Source organism: Chenopodium album, chromosome 2 (genome assembly GCF_948465745.1).
Source record: "Chenopodium album chromosome 2, dcCheAlbu1.1, whole genome shotgun sequence".
Classification (NCBI taxonomy): domain Eukaryota; kingdom Viridiplantae; phylum Streptophyta; class Magnoliopsida; order Caryophyllales; family Amaranthaceae; genus Chenopodium; species Chenopodium album.
Genome location: NC_137835.1, coordinates 60,378,806 through 60,398,288, shown reverse-complemented (window position 1 = coordinate 60,398,288; position 19,483 = coordinate 60,378,806). Strand labels below are relative to the sequence as shown.

Here is a 19,483-nt window from a genome sequence, read left to right as displayed (position 1 = left end):
AACACTGAACCGTGCACCATCAAAAGCTGTAGAAAAGACTCTATATGAATTATGGACAAAGAAACCTCCTAGGTTGTCTTTTCTAAAGATATGGGGAAGAGAAGCATATGTTAAGAAATTGATTTCTGACAAACTTCATCCCAAATCTGACAAGGTTTACTTTGTGGGCTACCTAAAAGAAACCAAAGGGTATTACTTCTACAATAAATCGGAGAACAAAGTGTTTGTTGCTCGCGATGGTGTCTTTTTTGAGAAGGAACACCTTTCCAAAATGACAAGTGGGAGGAAAATCGAACTCAACGAAGTTCGTGAGGATGAGCAACAAAATCAAAATGACAGTCAATGTGCTCAAAAAGCATCTGTTGACGCAAGTCAAAATGATCAAAATGTGCAAAGTCAAACCGAAAATGCAAATGCTCAATCCATTACCCTACGTAGGTCTTAGAGGCCGAGATCTCAACCTGATAGATATCTTGGTTTAGTATTAACCGAGATATCAGAGGACATCCTGATTATGGATGGAGATGAATCGGCCACCTACAAGCAAGCGATGGCAAGCACCGACTCTGCTAAATGGCATGAGGCCATGAGATCTAAAATGGATTCCATGTTTGAAAATCAAGTCTGGAACTTGGTTGACTTACCCGAAGGTTATACACCTATCGGATGTAAGTGGATTTTCAAGATGAAAACCGAAAAAGATGGAAATGTATTCATTTACAAAGCTAGATTGGTGGCAAAAGGGTATAGACAAGTTCATGGTATTGATTATGATGAAACCTTTTCACCAATCGCAATGCTTAAATCCGTTCGGATCCTCTTAGCGATTGTTGCATATTATAACTATGAAATATGGTAGATGGACGTCAAAACCGCCTTCTTAAATGGTATTTTGGAAGAAACTGTGTACATGACACAGCCTGAAGGTTTTGTCGACCAAAACAATGCTGGGAAGGTTTGTAAGAAGTCCATTTATGGACTAAAGCAAGCTAGCAGAAGTTGGAATCTGCGGTTTGATGAAGCCATTGGTAAGTTTGGTTTTATCAAGAATCCAGATGAATCTTGTGTTTACAAGAAGGTCAGTGGGAGTGACATCGCCTTCTTAGTCTGAAATGTCAATGACATATTGCTCATTTGAAACAACATTTCGTTGTTAGAGTCTGTAAAGGCATGGCTTGGAAAATGTTTCTCAATGAAAGACTTAGGAGAGGCTCAGTACATACTAGGCATTAAGATCTATAGGGATAGATCAAAAAGGATGATTGGATTGAGTCAAAGTACTTATATTGATAAGGTACTTGCTCAATTTGGCATGGAAGGGGCAAAGAGAGGTCACCTTCCAATGTCACATGGCATAACCCTGAGCAACAAGTAGTGTCCACAGACACCTGATGAGCGGGAAAGAATTAATCTGATTCCATATGCTTCGCTTATTTGATCGATCATGTATGCCATGATATGTACTAGGCCAGATGTATCATATGCCTTGAGTGCTACGAGCCATTACCAATCAGATCCAGGAGAGGCCCATTGGACCACGGCCAAGAATATCCTAAAGTACCTAAAAAGGAACAAGGATAAGTTCCTGGTATATGGTGGTTCAGAAGAATTAGTTATTAAAGGTTATACCGACGCAAGCTTCCAGACAGATAAAGACGATTTCAAATCGCAATTTGGATATGTGTTCTTTCTAAATGGAGGAGCGTTATGTTGGAAGAGTACCAAGCAGAGTACAACTACCGATTCTACAACAGAAGTCGAGTACTTAGCAGCTGCTGAAGCGGCTAAGGTTGATGTTTGGATTCGTAAGTTCATTGGTGAACTTGATGTTGTACCCTCCATAAAGGGTCCAATAGCCCTCTATTGTGACAACAATGGAGTTGTTGCTCAGGCCAAAGAGCCAAGGGAACATCAGAAATTCAAACATGTCAGACGACGGTTTCACATGATTCGAGAATGGAAATCAGAAGGTGAAATCAGAATTTGCAAAGTATGAACGGATGACAATGTAGTCGATCCACTTACTAAACCTTTGCCTCAAGTGAAGCACAACAAGCCCGCTGAGGCAATGGGAATCAAAATAGGGTATCAAGTTTAGTGTTTTAGTTAAATTTTGAACATTTAATGTAAGACACTAAGAAAAATCATTCAAGTTTTGGAGTAATATAAATTTCATGCAAATATTTTATTACTCCGTTTGCTATTTAATTGTGGTTTAGGATTAAATAATGAGTCTGTTTGATTCTTGGAATATTCAAAATAGGTTATCAAGACCAGTCTTAATAAGGAAACACCTATTAAGTGAACATTGAATATTATAATCGAAAATTGTCCCTAATCGAGGTCATTTAAACAATGGATGATTAATGACCAATTGAGATTAGTGTGTAGTTTTATTTATATCACTGTTTCTTGTGCTACGAGGACATGGTTGTCATAAATCATTTGCACAGGTATTTGTTTAGAACCATACTGGATAGACCTATGATAATACTTTAAGAGAATAAAAATCGTCATAAAGTATACTTCTCATTATGGCTATCGGAACCTATTTCCTTGACCATGAGTATTGTGAGTTCTCTTGTTTGAGTACTAGTCCGTTTTGATGTTGTCAAACGTCTGCCGTAATAGGGGATTATAACGGAAACACTTGGGCGGCTAAGTCCACTCAGTAAGAGGAGCTACATTACAAGACTAGGAATGTCCCCCTACTAAAATAGGGAAGATGTCTTTGTTGTATACAAGGCCTCTCTTAGAGCGAGACTGTAAAAATGCATGGCCTTGCTCGGATGGATTTTAGAAATCATCTGTCACTACTAGAATTTCGTCCATTTCCGACGGAAAAAATCTGTCGCAAACACCCTTAATTCCGTCGGAAAACTTGTTTCCGACGGAATTCCGTCGGAAGTCGTCGTCGGAAAAGTGTTTGTAGGAAAAATGACCTTTTCCGACGGAATTGCCGACGGAATTTTCCGTCGTTAGTGATTTTCCGGTGCCGACATAATCCGTCGGAAATTTCCGACGGAATTTAAAATTCGTCGGAAATTCCGTCGGAAAATAATTTCAGGAAATTAAAAAAAAATACGTCGTGCCACCACCGGCACGACGTATCACCACCTCCAACCACCCAAGACACCCCTCTCAACCACACCACAGCCTACCCACCTTAACCGAAACACCACACCAAAACCCCAACCCACAGCCACCCCTGACCGAACCCCACCATACCCACACCCATCCCTGACCGAACCCCACCAAACCCACACCACCCAACCCAAACCCAGCCACCCAACCAAACCCACACCACCCAATTACCCAAAACCCAGCCACCCCACCAAACCCACACCACCTAATTACCCAAAACCCAGCCACCCAACCAAACCCAATTACCCAAAACCCAGCCACCCCACCAAACCCACACCACCTAATTACCCAAAACCCAGCCACCCCTAACCGAACCCACACTACCCACCCCTAACAAAACCCCACCAAAACCCACACCACCCTGACCGAATACACAAACCAAGCCACAACCACCATGAAAATCACCATAATACGACCCAGACCACATCCACCACCAAAAATCACCGAAATTTAGATCCACCACCACCGAAAATCATCCAAAAATTAAATAAAAAATCAAAATTAAAAATTAGAACGTACCTTAAGATAAAAAAACTTCGAAATTAATCACGAACTTGGTTTAACAAGGCCAAATTCGACCACGAAAACCCTAGATCTAGGATTTTCATGGTCGAATTTGACCTTAAAAACCATTAATTTGACTAACATCACCATAAACGACATAAAAGGAGGAGAACTTGCTTGAGAAGAGAGTAAAGCTTGGCTGAGAAGTGAGTAAGGAGGAGGAGGAGAGGAGAGAGAAAGCGTGAAAAGAGAAGGAGGAGGAGGAGAGAGAGAGCGTGAGGAGAGAGAAAGGGAGGAGAAGATCAAAAGAGGAAGAGATGAGAGGAGAGAGGCGGATTGTGAATGAGGGGGGTTGGGGCGCCGTTTTATTATTAGGGTTTTGGGGTTTTTTCCTTTTTTTTTTAAATTAAATTCCGTCGGAAACGGGTTATAATCCGTCGTAAATCGTCGTAAATTATACCATTTTCGACGGAATTTTCTGTCGGAAATGGTATAATTTCCGACGGATTAAAAATCCGTCATAAATTTACGACGGAATTTAATTCCGTCGGAAATTTCGTACTTTCCGACGAATTTTCTTGTCCGTCGGAACGGTTCCGTCGGAAATGACCTGTTTTCTTGTAGTGTGTTTATTGACAGTCGAACTTAGAGTCGAGAAAAACTTCTGTACATAATAAGGATGACGAAATAATTTTACCTTATAGTTCATGAAGAGACATAGGAAAAAGGTTGTACACAAAATTCGCACTTGTCCGGAAGGACAAGTAGGAGATTAAAAGGAATGGTGTCCTTCGAAAAACTGTATTATTCTGATAGCGAGTTCAGAATTATTAGAAAGCTAATATATTCAGTAAGGTCAAGTGATCGGAATGCCTGGGTGGAGGTCGCTTCCAATCAGTAATATTAACGTATAATAAATATTACAGCTTAATCTTGACTGAACCCTTCGGGTCACACCCTAGAAAATATATAAACCGACTCGACGAATTAATTCGGAAGAAAATAATTCGCCGTCCGAGTATTAAATATTTAGACGTCGGAAATTCGAGCTTAGAGCGTCGAAACCGAGCGTCGAAAGTCGAGTCAAAATGATAAAAGACGAGACATGAAAATAATAAATCAACAAGACCAAATTACCCCTAGCATCGGAATGCCCCTAGCAAACCGAGTGCTAGAGGCATTTGGTGTAGCATGGTGGCTAGCATGCGCACCAAGCCGAGCCTAGGCTAGCTGGTGCATGCTAGCACACCAATGCTAGCATCGCATGCTAGCAGCGCTGGCCAACGCGCGCAAGGAGCATCAGCTCTCAGCAGCAGCCCGCATCCTTGATGCGCGGCTTGCTAGCTGAGAGCATGAGCGGCCCGCACAAGCCGTGGTGGGCTTGCTGGGCAGCAGCGCCTAGCAGCCCGCACGCTTATGCTGGGGCTTGCTGGCAGCCGCACATGGCAGCCCACCTTGGGTGCCTTGGTGCCCAAGTGTGGTGCCATGTGGCGCATTGTAAGAGGAGGCTTGAGGGATGAGTTGGGCGGTTTTCGGAGAGGGAGTGGGGAGCAAGTTTGGTCCCCCCTCCTCCAAATGGTTCTCACCTAACCTCTCTCATGAGCTTGCCACTTGTTGATTTATTACTAGTTTGATTATTAATTTTATTTTAGCTTTAAAATAAAATTAAAAAATCAAATTCTCCCACATTGATGGGAGAGCCTTTTCACTCTCTTGTTTTCCCTATAAATACCCAAGTTCGGTTATTTGGAAAATCACTTGAGTTAGAGTTGAAAAAGGCATCACCATTGTGAAATCCTTTGAACTCATTTAATCACTCGGGTTTTGGTCGGACCTTGCTAACTCCAAGGTAGCGGACCTAAAAGTCGGTGTTCGTCCTTTGTGGGTGGGTACCTTCTATAGGCTCGCTATTTTTCAGAGCTAAAGCTTTCAAGTAAGAGCCCATTACGTCGGGCGAAGCACGCGTCAAAGGTAAATGTTGATTCTATCCTTTTATGTTTATTTGTTATGCTTTATGGTTTTATTAATTGCGAGTGGTTCTTTAGGTCGGGGTCGTATCCGCAGTAGGTTGGACTTACCAAACCCCAACAAAGTTTCCAAGCGTGGATTGTCGTGATCCTGCTTTGTTTGGCAAATTTATCCAAGTTCAGATTGTCATACATTCATCAATTCATTGGCAAATTTTCCGAGATTGGATTGTCATACACCCATTTCCCTATGGAAAAATTTCCCAAAGAATTGTTGTAGGTCTCTACTAATCATAAATTTTGGCAAAGGTTCCTCAAACGTGAATTATCGTTCATTTCACTAAGTGGCAAATTTTTCCGAAGTGGATTGTCAGTCGACTCTTTTTTTGCAAATGTTCCAAGACGCGGATTGTCTATAGTGGAAATATTTTCCTAAAAGGATTGTCGCATAACGTTTGCAAATTTCCAAAGTGGATTGCTTTCAAGAGTTACATTCCAAGATGTGGATTGTCGATCGTAGCAAAGTTCTTATGACAGATTGTTACGAAGCATGGGCAACTTTTCCCAAAATTGAATTTTGGCAAATTTTCCGAGATACGGATTGTCGCTTCATCGTAGCAACATTTCCAAGGATGGATTGTTACGTGGAACTAACAACTTTCCCTAAATCGGATTGTCATACATCATACAAGAGTTGTGTTGGCAACTGTTCCTGAAGAAAAGAGGATTGTCATCACCCAAAGCATATATAGCAAAATTCAAGTAGCATTAAGGATCGACAGACATTGATCTTCGGTAATTTTCTTCGGAATATTATCGCAACAAATGAGGATGGCTTCAGGCAAAGCAATCTTTGATCATGTTCCCTGGCTTGCGGAAGATGGTCACAAGGCGATAGAAGATCATTTCAGGCGAAGCAATCTTTGATAGTGTTCTATGGCTTGCAGAAGACTATCACAGCAGAAATTGGAGGCAGTTACAGGCGTAGCAGTCCTCAAGCTAGGGGAAGATCGTCAAAGCTCTTTGTTCAGAGACGCGTGGACATATCAAAAAGCTCTTTTTCTCAGAGACGCGTGGGCATATTATCAAAAAGCTCTTTGTTTAGAGAAACGTGGACATATCATCAAAGCTCTTTTGTTCAGAGACGAGTGAACACCCCTCAAAAGCTCTTTTGCTCAGAGACTCGTGGGCGTCCTATTAAAGCTCTTTTGTTAAGAGACGCGTGGACATAATAAACAAAAGAAGCTCTTTTATTCAGAGACAAGTGAACATCACCAACATCAAAACAGCAAGATGGCGTTCCCTAGCTTGTGGATGGCTGTCACAATAACAAAGGCAGCGACAGATCGGCTACCTCTAGAGACGTGTGCTTGACGGTGTAAGATACGCATTTTTAACTCTTTTATTTGTTTTAACTAACGCTATTTTGCAGGTATCAGTGTTACAAGAATGATTTAGGATCGCAGAACGTTCTGAATCATTCTCCATCCCTATCGCTACTTTGACTTTTGTTTTCAAAACTTGCGTTTCTCCAAACTTAGTCAAAGTGGGGGCTTCTGTAGACACCCAAAATGTGTCTCCCCAAAACCAAACTTAGTGATGAATACCTTTCATGTCATTTGATTATCGAACAAAGAGAAAGTGTGAAAAGTCTAGTGATAAGGATGTTTTTATTAATAAATCTCTTCTTTCTGTTTTTTTAAAATATTTCTTTTCTTACCCTATTTATGAAAAATGTGCATTCCAGTTTAGTTTGGTCCATGATATCAGTCCAATAATAGTGTAGTTGGATGGGGCTTTAATGGACCTTTCCAAAGATAAATTATAAGCCCAATTCGGATGAATAATGAGGAAGCTATTGCCGAAATACTAAACTGGGCCCAAACCGGTTTTTACCTACGGCCCAATGATCATGTGGAGGGTCCAAAGGTCTAATCCTATTCCTAAATTAATTAGGATTAATTAGAATCTTCTATAAGTTTCTAAAAGATATTAATTATCCTTTTTTAAAATATAAGATTAAAGAATTTGAGTTAAATAAAAACTTTCCTTTTATAAAAACTTTCCTTTTCTTAAATCCTAATTCTATTCGAATTTAATGATATTCAAAGATAGTTAGATATTATTTTTGTGACTCATAATATTTATCCAAATTTTATATTCTTGGATAGATATTGAAATTATATTTCCAATGATATGTTATAATATTAATTCCGAGCTATAACGAAAAAGATATGAATGGAATATGAAACTTTATCCAAAACTGACATTGTCCTACTATTTCGGCCATATATTTTTATCTACAAAATATTTTAATCTGATTCCGATTAGGTTGGAAATTAAACTTCAAGATCTTTCCAACGACATATTATATGCCTTATTTTGACTTCTGGATCAAAAGATATGATAAAAACAAAATCTGTAAAAACTGCTTTCTATCGAGTTTTATTTCGATTCGAATTTGGATTCTTTTCTTATTCTTCAACTATATTTTTTCTCTATAAAATAGAGGTCATATCTCCCTTTTTTTATCATCAACTCTCACCAAGAAGTTCTTGATTCTCTCTCTCTCTTTCTATCCTAGCCTTTTATAAACACAATTCCTCACACATTAGCACTAGACACACCTAGCCAAGTTCGATGTTGCCTTCGCCCTTGACATGAAAGGTTTGATATTTTTTAGGGTTTGGTCCCAAATCTCTATTTTAATTATTTAATTTAATTGTTTGTTTTATTATTTCCCTTGTTGTTACTAACATGTGTATTTTATTATTAGAAAGAGGTACGAGGCATCCAAGTAAGTGCTTTAATTGTTAATTGATATTATGATATAGAAATCATTTTTAGGTTGTTATTTTGATTCATAGTACCATATTAGGATGCTTTTCCCTAGTATCATGTTAGGACGCTTTTCTTAGTATGATGTTTAGGGCAACAACTAATAATTTCTAATATCAAGTATGATTGTTGTGATGCTTCCTATTTTCTTTTCTAATAACATGTTAGTATTATGTTAGGGTTAAAGCTTTGATCTTTGATGTTTAGTAACATGCTAGGGTTTGTTATTAATCTTGTTAGTATCATGCCTAGGATCTTGTTATTAATATTATGCTTTATTTTTAACATGAACATGATTATTTTAATTGTGATTATTATTATGATCATTATTATTATTATGTTGCTTGATATTTATTGTTATTGCTTGATCACACCTTTTATGCATGTTTAAAGGGAATTTGTATCTGTAATCACGCTCAATAAGATAATTATTAATCTTGTTTAGGGTTAATATGAATATAATTCAAGTGATCGCCAATAATAGTTTTATTTGTGCATTAATATTCAACCAACATAGAATAAACAGGTTTAGGGTAAACCTAATGATTGCATGTTAGTCAGAAAGCGCACATGAATACGAGAAGAATAAAGTAGAGACCTATTTATAGGGCAGGTTCTTTCTCTTTTAGATTGGATTTGTACCTTTATCCCCGAACTTCCAGTCTTGGTTCCAGATCTATTGGAGTTAACTATCTCTAGATCGTTAAGGGGTGTAACCTTCACCTTGTGAACGGTTTACAAGTTCCTAAAACTAGTTGGCGACTCTTTTGCTCTGGCTTCCTTCCCTTTGGATCCCACCATATTTTTGTGTATGATCACAGTGGGGTTTAAGTTTGGGGTAATGCTTGAAATATTCCCTAAAACCCCCAATTTGATTTTTAGGGTTTCAAACAAATATGGAATTTATACCATGATTTGAGACATAAGCTTCAAAAGCTCGAAAAATCGTGAAGATTTAAGCTTCAAAATTAGCAAATCGTGAAGATTACATGGATCCTTGTGAGAAATCAAAAATGAGGAAAGTAGCAAAAAATTAGAGCGAAATTGATGAAGATTTAAGCTTCAAAAGTTCGAAAAATCGTGAAGGCAGCAGCGCAACCACCGCGGCACGGTAAACTGAAGTCGTGACACGGTGACTGGGGTCCGTGTCGCGGCGTATCTGGGGCAGAACAGTGACACTCCGACGGCAGCGGTAGACTTCTGACAGCAGCGACGACAGGAAAACGGCGAAACAAATTGTCGTCACCGAGAACAGACGCCGTGGCACGGTCACTGACGTCGCGACACGGTGAGATCGAACGCGTGCCAGTGCTGAAATCCGTGGCGCGGTGACCGAAGGAATAAAAAATGAAAAAAAAAAAGAGAAGTGAGAACAGAAGAAGATCGAGGGAATGAAAATGGCGAAGAAAAAGTAATAAAATGGGAAAGCAGCAGCTCGAAGTTAAAGCCAAAAAAGTGACCGTTACGCGGCTCCGTTCCCGTGCTACGAATCCCGTTACCACGCAATGGTAATTCTGCGCGTGACACGTGGTGCGTTGAGAATTTCAGCGCAAAAGTATTCCCGCGTCACGGGGTTGCCCACCGTCAGATGGGGCTTTCCACCGTGTCGCGGGATTATTCCCTGTGGCGCGGTGCCTCCCTGTGTGTCTTGCACGCTTTTTTTTTAACATCCTGGAAAATATTTTGGTATTTTTGACTAAGGTGGAATGATTTTCCGCAACTTTTAGACAGTTATTTTCTCACCAGAATTATGCGAAAAATTCTAATTGGTATTTAAATGGTTCCAAAATTACCGATTTACCCCTAACAAGCATAAGGGTTGTATTTTTGAAACTTTAAACACCTAATATAGTCGGATATGAAAGAGTTATGTCTTCGTCATGTTCAATTACTAGATATATAAATGGATCAAATTGTGGAGATAATTAAGTTCGTACATTTGGGTCGTCGTTTTGTCATAGCTAGAGGTACTAACGATCTTTGGACTAGTAAAATAGCCCAAATCCCAATTGGACGGATCCTATAAGGTCACACAAAGGGGCTAGATCGAGCATTAGAGGACGAGGCCCATCATGGGCCTCATCACTCTAGGCGCCGGCCATATGGGGATTAGAAGTGGTTTTGGGCTTCGTGCCCTAGTCTAACTATAATGAGATTATAAATAGACTAGGTGCCTAGGTTTGCTACTGTTAGAAGCAATTAACTGATTAGTGTGATCAAACCCTAATTAGCAAACACGAAACCCAACCCCACTCATAGTCCTCTCTCACGGCTCTCTCCTCCTCCTCGGCGCACGGAGGTGTCTCGTGGTGGTGGTGGTTCGTGCGGTGGTCGGTTGTCCATAAAGGTGGTGATCGCGGTTTTTCCTCAATCACTCGACCAATCTAGTATTGGTGGACAGCTCGTTCGAATCTCGTCGACTAAGTAGAGGAGCAACACTTGGGGCTCTATTCTCTCCCTGATTTGCCTGTCGAATAGCTACGTGGAATTCACGTGTCAAAGGTATGATTATGTGTCTTGTGTGTTATGCATGTGATCTTGGGATTGGTACTTGATTGAATAGGATTCATGTTTTTTCGCTGCGTAGTACCTATAAACTCCTACAGGATAGTCGACTTGAAGGTAAATCATTTGCGGCCCACGTTCAGGGATAATCGAACCATCATACGCTTGCAAATTTCATTCGACAAGTTTTTTCCTCAAGCATGATTGTCACTTCTCAAAGTAAAGAAGTCAGCGATTATATTGGTTGTCAGTTTTCCTCTAGCATGGAAAACATTTTCGGTGGATTTTTCTTCAAGTATAGAAAACTGCCAAGTCGGTTTTCCTCAAGCATGTAAAACATTATCGGTGGATTTTTCTTCAAGTATAGAAAACCTCCAAGTCGGCTTTCCTCAAGCATGGAAAGCATTATCGGTGGATTCTTCTTTAAGTATAGAAAACCGCCAAGACAGCTTTCCTCAAGCATGGAAAGCATTATCGGTGGATTTTTCTTCAAGTATAGAAAATCGCCAAATTCATTTGTCGGCTTTCCTCAAGCATGGAAAGCATTATCGGTGGATTTCTGCAAGCATAGAAAAACGCCAAAATCATATGTCGACTTCCTTCAGGCATGGAAAGTATCTCAACAAAACGACATCCGGTGGATTCCTTCAAGCATAGGAAGCTGTCAAACTCATTTGTCACCGATACACTGGTGTCAGATACATATTCTATCCTTTTACTCTTTTATATGTAGAACTAATATTTTTCTGCAGGTATCGGCGTATACAGAGTGATTTAGGATCGCCAAACGTCTTAAATCATTCTCCGTCCCTATCGACTACTTTGACTATCGTTTTCAAAACTGACGTTCTACAAACTCTGTCAAAGTGGGGGCTTCTGTAGACACCTTAAAATGTCTCCCCGAAACCAAACCCGATGATGAACAATCTTTCACCGCCATTATTGATCAGGATCAGTATTTAATCCCGAGAGTGCTTAAAAATCATATTTAATTAAATTTAGTTTTCAATAGTCCACGGATCAGTCTTGATGTTTAGTTAAAGCATAGTTTGCCCAAACCTTTTTATTTTATTTTGGCCCAAACCTTTTTATTTTATTTATTTTATTATTTTGGCCCAATTAATAAATAATAAATCAAAAATGGCCCGAAATTATCAATCGGCACTTAAAAAGGTTAACGAAATTAGGGCAAAAATGAATCTAGATGGAAAAATGGACGCACAGTTTCCCGCTTCACGTCAATAAGCACCGTGTCACGGGGCTTAATGTCACGTCACAGTATGCATCTCCGTGACACGGTGCCTATGCTGTGACACGGGGCAACTCCGTTTCCTTTCCGCGTAAACCCTTCACGCGTTTTATCCCCAGTAACCTAATTATTTCCCGCGTCACTCACTTTTACCCCGTGTCACGGGAATTTTCCCCGTCTGACGGTGCCAGGCACCGTGTCACGGTGTTCTCTAACGTGTCGTGGTGTTATTTTTAGGGTTTTTATCTTTTTAGGGTTCCGTGTGTTCCCTCTACTCATTTTCCCTATAAATACCCCCTCATTTCTGATGTACGGGGCATCAATTAACTTTCTTTTTCTCTCTTCTATGCTCTAGCCTAAACACTAGCCTACCTTTTTTCTTTCAAAATTCCTTCTTCAAGCACTCCAAGGAGTCCATACTTTACTCAAGGTTCTGTCCTTAAGCCAAGGCGTGAAAGGTAGAAGTGTTTGAGGGTTTGGCCCCAAATTAATTTTATTTAATTTAATTTAATTTAATGATTGTTTCATTATTTTTCCTTGAAGTTACTAACTCGTTTATTGTTTTATAGTTGCAAGCAAACAGAATAAAAGTAAGAATTATGTTCCTTTTATTTCTATTATTTTTCTAACGATTTTATATTGTTGGATTTATTGTTAAATTGCTTCCAATATTAATGTTTATTCTATTTTTATTTATTGATCACCATATTGCATGTTAAAGGGAATATGTAATTGAAAATCACGCCTAATAAGATACTTTGGACAACCGGTTTAGGTTTCGTTTTAATCTTGTTAATTAATCAAGTGATCACGATATTTTAGAATTATATGTTGCATTAATATTCAACCAATTTAGCTTAATAATAGTTTGGAGCGAATTGAATATTTTGAGTTGTATGCCTTTGAGATCGCAGGAATGCTTTTCACTATAAGAATCGAGTAGAGGCCAATACGGGTAAATGTGACTCCATGACTCACTTTGTACCATTATCCCCAATCCTCCTTTCGTGGTTCCGAACCATATGGAGTTAGTAATCTCATGGATTATGAATGGGGTGTAACCTTCACGTTTCAATCGTTGTTACCTTTCGTTGTCCCTTAATCGTGGTTGCCTTTTATGATCCGTGAACGGTTTACAAGTTCCTTAGAAACTTGTTGGCGGCTCCCTACTTTATTTGTCCCTAATCGTATTATGTTAATTCCCGCTTCCTATGAGTGCAAAGCATATTCACAACATGATTTTAACGTAGGCGCACTTCGAACGACGCCTACAATTATGCATGATGCATTGTTTCTTGTTTGATTTTTACTTTTGTGAAAAGGAAGATATTATGCGTTCAAGTCTCACTCTCTAACTAGAGATTATCCAAGTTAATTCCCGTTACAACCCATAGGCAACCTAGTGTTGGAAACCTTGGACCACAAATAAAAATTAATCTTGTAACCTCTAAGTCCCCAGCGGAGTTGCCACTGTAAGGAGAGTGTTCCCATCGTAGGGGATTTTTCTCCTTAAATGCCCATGGCCCTTTAAAAGCCTAGGACTTTACACTTGTTAGGGTGTATTAGGATTTAAATTCCTGACTGTTTGGGGGACCTTGAATTAAAATGCATGGATCCTATCATCACGCTTTTTTGTAAGAAACAAGTAGGAGTCGCCAATGAGTTTTAGGGAAACTCATAAACCTCGTTCATTCCTTTCTCCCAAGTAGAGTTCAAGAGGTATTTAGCATGAATCGTAAGTTTACCCATGCCCAAATTGATCTACATAAATTAGAAATGAGTTCGGGAGCGAGGGTACCAAGATAATGTTCCCTTTAGAGAGGAATCGCTATCTTAGTCCTAGTACGGCCTCTACTACCTCTTCCTTTTTCACAATTTCATCACCAAACAATATATGCAACATGATACCTAAAAACTAAGTTAATTGATTATTTTATTTACACGTGTCAATCACGTAGGAATTACATTTCAAAATTCATTATTCTTATTTAATCAATATTCATGAAAAGAACAAAAATAAACAAGATTGCCTTGGCTTAAGTGATCAATCAACAATTAATTATTCAATTCTATTCTTTATTTAACGCAAGATGCTATGTGAAATTAATTAATTAAAAGTTCGTCTAAAGTGATCAAACAACACTAATTAATTAATTAAAGTATAATTTAAACAAGAAAATAATGTGATTGATTTAATTGCTCGGGAATCTACCGTTTCTCTTTGTAAAATCTTCGTTTAGAACACTTATGGACTCCTTCTTGTACGGGAACCTCCACCATAGTAATAAGTATTGAGGGGGGTACCTTTTTTGGACAAGAGGATTTGATAATTCATAAGTTCACAAAGTATCTGCCAGAGTTTAAGGTTAATTTATGTCTGTTTGAGCCTCAAGCCCCTATTTATAGGGAATGGGTACGTTTAGGGTTTTGCACAGTCTGCCGCAGCAGGTATCGCGCGCATTTGAATAGGTTGCGCGCGATATCCCAGCGTAAGTAATTTAGTTGCGCTGCTATGGGCAGCGCAACTGAACGTCTTGCGCACGGTAACATGGTAAGATTCATTTATATATTTTTATGAAATTCTGAATCTTCCGCAAGCGCAACACTAGCAGTTGCGCTGGTTTTTGCGCGCAGCTGAATAAGTTTCGCGCGCCAAGCCAGCGCGACTCATTGAGATGCACGCGGATTTCTCTGCGATAGCATTTGATTTTTAACCTAGACGCCTCTAAATTCGTCATTTTTAGGTTTTAAACTCGGACTTAAGCCTAATTATGATCAGGCTTAGTTAATTGGACCTTATTCCATTTGTTTTTGGGTTAGGCTAGTCTTTTGTGTGTTCTTGCGATTTAATTAGTTATCCATAAGTATTCTTCACGTTGATCCAACACGAAGATGGTTTTATTTATCGTCATTGGACTTCCTGTCTGGACAGAAGGCCAAAAGTAGGTGTCTACACCTACCCTCTCTCGAAACCAAAATCTCAGCTCGCCCCCCTCAAATAACAGAAACCCTTTTTCGATTTCTAGGTTTTGGGCATTTTAGGTTCTGGGTTTAGGGGAATTGGGGTGAATTTCAAGGGTACTCAGAAACTGGATAAGGGAGGGGGAGGGGCAGAAGATGCGCTGGGCTGAGGGGAGGGGGAAGGTTAGCAAGGGGGTAGGGTGGGGGTGATCGAAAACTGGAAAAAGAGAGTAGGAGGGGTCGCAGAGTAGTGGGGGTGGTCGAGGAAGGTGGGTGGCAGGGTTTTACCACAATTTTTTTTTGTCAAAAAAAAAGACAAATTATAAATAATAATCCCAACTTTTATCAATTTTGGTAGAATAATCACTAGTAGAATAAACGTGATGGGAAGCGGTTCAAACCCCCTAATGGGAAGCGGTTCTGAACCGCATGCCATTGGGGGGCTTGCCATTAGCCTTTTAAATGGCAAGCGGTTCTGAACCGCTTGCCATTTGTAGTGAAAGGGCAGCGGTTTTGGCGCCAAACCGCTGCCCATTATGGGTATAAAAAATAAAAAATAATTTTTTTTTTTTAGTTTTTCCAATTAAATTGAAACAAAAACATAATATATGTAAAAACATTAATATTTTTATTAATTAATTGTTGTAATATTACATTTTCATAAAAAAAAAAATAATTCAAGCATATTACAACTGATGCTGCTCTTGTTCACCAGCCGCGGGCACCTCCAGCCGCACGCGCCACCAGCCGCCACCACCAACCACCTTAACCCGTATCACCACCACCACTCTATCCCGATTAACCGTATCTGCCAAACAATAAATTGAAAAAATAAACAACAATAAGTAACTTAATTTCAGATCTTTTGTGTAAAAAAAAAAAAAAAATTCAGATCTTAAATTATAAACAACAAAATTTTAAAGCTAAAAACACAAACCAGACCCCCACCCACCACGACCTCCACCCACGACCACCACCCACCCACGACCCTAACCCAAACCAGACCCCCACCCACCACGACCTCCACCCACGACCACCACCCACCCACGACCCTAACCCAAACCAGACCCCCACCCACCACGACCTCCACCCACGACTACCACCCACCAACGACCCTAACCCAAACCAGACCCCCACCCACCCACGACCCTAACCCAAACCAGACCCCCACCCACCACGACCTCCACCCACGACCACCACCCACCACGACCTCCACCCACGACCCTAACCCAAATCAAATTAAAATCAAAAATAAAACTAAAATCGAAATAAAAATTAAAAAACCATCGATCTAACCCAATTTTGGCTTCAAATTATGGTTTTAAAGGTTAAATTCGACCATAAAAACTCTAGATCTAGAGTTTTCATGGTCGAATTTGACCTAAAAAACTTATACACCCACATGCATGCACGAATTTGCTCGAAATTGTTCAAAATTGTTCAAAATTTGGTTGAAATTATCCTCGAAATTAGCTCGAAAATACCTAGTTATGTTCAAATTTGATGAGATGAGAAAGAACAAAGAAAAGAGAAAATGAAAGTAGAAAGGGCGAATTAGAGGGAAGAGGAGAGAGAGGGAAAACGAGAGTAGAAAATGAAAGAAGAAAGGGGCAAAATGAAAGAGGAGAGAGAGAGAGAGAGCAGCCGAAATGAAAGAGGAGAGAGAGAGAGAGCCGGGGTAAGGAAAGAGGAGAAGAGAAATAAAAGAGGAGGGGTAAGCGCGTTTTAGGGTTTTTTTTTTTAATTGGCAAGCGGTTTGGGGTTGAACCGCTTGCCAATATATCTAATGGCAAGCGGTTCAACCCCAAACCGCTTGTCATTATATATATTGGCAAGCGGTTCGCTCCAAAACCGCTTGCCATTTCATATTACAGGTTTAAAAAAAAAAGGGTGAATGGCAAGCGGATTTTTAAAACGCTTGCCTTTTGGGGCTTCTCATCACTTATTTTCTACTAGTGAAATCCTAATTTTGGATTATACTGGAATAATCCCAACTTTTAGTGTAATACCTCAAATTTTGGAGTATTAATTTTGGAGTATTTTTAGTCAACGATTTCTTTTCAAAAAATAAATAAATAAACTTTAAAACTAATTATTATTATTTTCAAATTGTAAAAATATTATTATTATTATTATTATTATTATTATTATTATTATTATTATTATTATTATTATTATTATTATTATTATTATTATTATTATTATTTTCGGATTTGATAAAATAATTAAAAAAATAATAATAAAAAAAAAACTGATTTTGGATAACATACAGAGATTGGTTTGGAAGCTGATAAAAAGGAATTTTGAAAATCTGTTTACTGAGTTTATGTAACAAACTCAAGATAATTTTGACCCTTATCTTGTGAAATTTCTAGAGTGCTAAATAACTCAAATTATATAAAGCCCCCTTAACCTCAAATTTCAATACCGTACTTTCAATCTTTTCTCAGGTAAACTATCTCTTCTAAAAAAATTAAAAAAAAAAAATTAATAATAAATATTTTGACGAGTTCGGAAGTCACCGCAACTCGTCACTCCATTGTTTCGGTTTCAGTATGTATTTGGTCTATTGGATTTTTGTGCTTATTGATTTCTAAAAATTTTAAAAAAAAATAAAAATAAAAACGATTTTGTATGGCTTCAGTGGAATTTGGGACTTGGGTTTTAGTGGAATCTTGGGGATAATGGTGATGATGATAATGTCGGTGATGATGATGATGGGTGATGGTGATGGTGATGATGATAATGGTGGAGATGATGATGATATAATACTATCCATCTAACTCTATAATTAGTTGTTTATATTTTGTTTTTGGGGTGACTAGATTATGGATTGTGATAAATTAATCACACCCTCAATTTTTTATATATATAGTCGTATAATTATCTAATTTAGAATCGTTTATTTGTAGACGGAGGCTACTAGGTGACCGTTTCAGGGGTTAATTACCTGGAGTTTTACGCACGATCAAGGTAATTTTCAATGTCCATCATCTTTAGAATCCCGTTAGGAAATTATTTTGAAATATTATGTGTCAAATACGTGTTTATGTAATTATATGTGATGAGTGTGTTATCGTATGATATTATGGAATCATATATTATATATGAGTTTTCTATTTTGTGTACTAGTATATGTAATTTCAAAAAAAAAAAAAAAAAGTATGATTATTTGTTATCGTATGAGTTTTTTTTTTAAATATAATCTTGGGTATTGGATGATTGATTATACGTGATTGATGGTCTATATGTCATGTAGGATGACTATGGTCTAATAATACTGAAATTGAAGTGTTGTTACTTGAAATTAAATTGATTTGTGCAATACTTGTGTACAGTGTAATTGGATGATATAATCTAATAAAATGTACAGTGAAATTTAATTTAAGAAGGAAAATGAAACCCGAAAGGGTGAAGAACAGGTTGCCCACTAGTAGTGATGGTTGCTACTAGTTGGTTTAATTTATTGTATATTGTTGTTAGTCTTCCTCCTAATCACCGGGTATTAGTGAGGGGTGTGCACACTAGGGACATTATGTTTTATTTTATGGCCAATTGGGGTTACGCGCGACCCTATGTAAAGTAGGTGGTGACAGGGACTAGTCCCGGCTTACTGGCGTTCTCTTTCCCTTTCTTAAATAAAGTAATAATATGTTATGTGACTATTTGAACTTGGTTGAGTATTAAAATATTTATGAGACTATATTATGTATAAACTGTTTTGAACTAAAATTTATTTATTTTACGGGATGGAGTTGGAATTACTCAGTTTATCTGATTTTTGGGAGTTTTCTCTCTTTTCTTGTTTCTGATTTATTTTGTAGGTTGGTAAAAAGGGTACTCGGTTACGTGTGAGGAGACGTTAGAATAATCACGTAGCTAAGACAATTTAGCTTATCCCCGAATTTAATTATTTCCTCTCAATTATTGGTTTCAAATAATTGCAGTTTTGATGTAATGACTATTTTATTTTGCCACAACTTAGACCACTTAGTTATTTTAAATATTATGTTATTTTTGCTTTGCATTTATTTTCTACGGAAAATAAGTGTAGCAGTAACACTTCCAGAGTTCGATGGTTGGGTTTTTGAAAGTTAAAGGTTACTCTTATTGTTTTTAAAGACTCGAATTTCGGGGGTGTTACATTTAGGGTAGTTCTTTTTCTTCAATCCTAAACCGGTCAACAAAAGTCAATGACCTGATATTGTAGGTTATATGCCACGTGTCAAGCTACAGTTGGTAAAAAAAAAGAAAAAAAATTAATTTTAAAAAAAAAACAGAAAACCCTTATCCCCCTACCTGACCACCGTACCAC

At 38.4% G+C, this 19,483-nt stretch overlaps 1 long non-coding RNA gene across 1 annotated transcript; it reads left to right on the top strand.

The window, feature by feature from the left end:
- Nucleotides 1-17,860: 17,860 nt before the first annotated feature.
- On the top strand, nt 17,861-19,261 carry LOC145586204 (uncharacterized). The gene is made up of 2 exons (XR_014100825.1): nt 17,861-18,141; nt 18,993-19,261. It is a non-coding gene; the product is annotated as an uncharacterized LOC145586204 (long non-coding RNA).
- Nucleotides 19,262-19,483: the final 222 nt, after the last annotated feature.